The sequence below is a fragment of the Galeopterus variegatus genome, unplaced genomic scaffold, assembly GCF_000696425.1.
Source record: "Galeopterus variegatus unplaced genomic scaffold, G_variegatus-3.0.2 Scaffold48, whole genome shotgun sequence".
NCBI lineage: Eukaryota > Metazoa > Chordata > Mammalia > Dermoptera > Cynocephalidae > Galeopterus > Galeopterus variegatus.
Window position 1 is genome coordinate 701,309 of NW_007726159.1, and position 366 is coordinate 701,674.

A 366-nucleotide genomic window follows, 5' to 3' on the forward strand; every position below is an offset into this window, starting at 1 on the left:
ATCATGCAGATGGTCCACCAACCACTGGAGTGCATTCACACAAGAAGAGTCACCAGCAGAGACAAAGAAAAGAAGAGGATGTCTCTTTCCGCAAAACCCATTTCATTTTTTTTTTTAATTTTTAATTTTTATTTTAGTCTTTTTCGTGACCAGTAAGGGGATCACAACTCTTGGTGTGGGGTCGCCTGCACTGCGCTCAGCCAGTGAGCACACCGGCCATTCCTATATAGGATCCGAACCTGCAGCGGGAGCGTTGCTGCGCTCCCAGCACCACACTCTCCCAAGTGCGCCACGGGGCCGGCCCGCAAAACCCATTTCAGAGTGACAGAAGAAGCATCTGCTCTATGATAATATTGGGGGACCTGA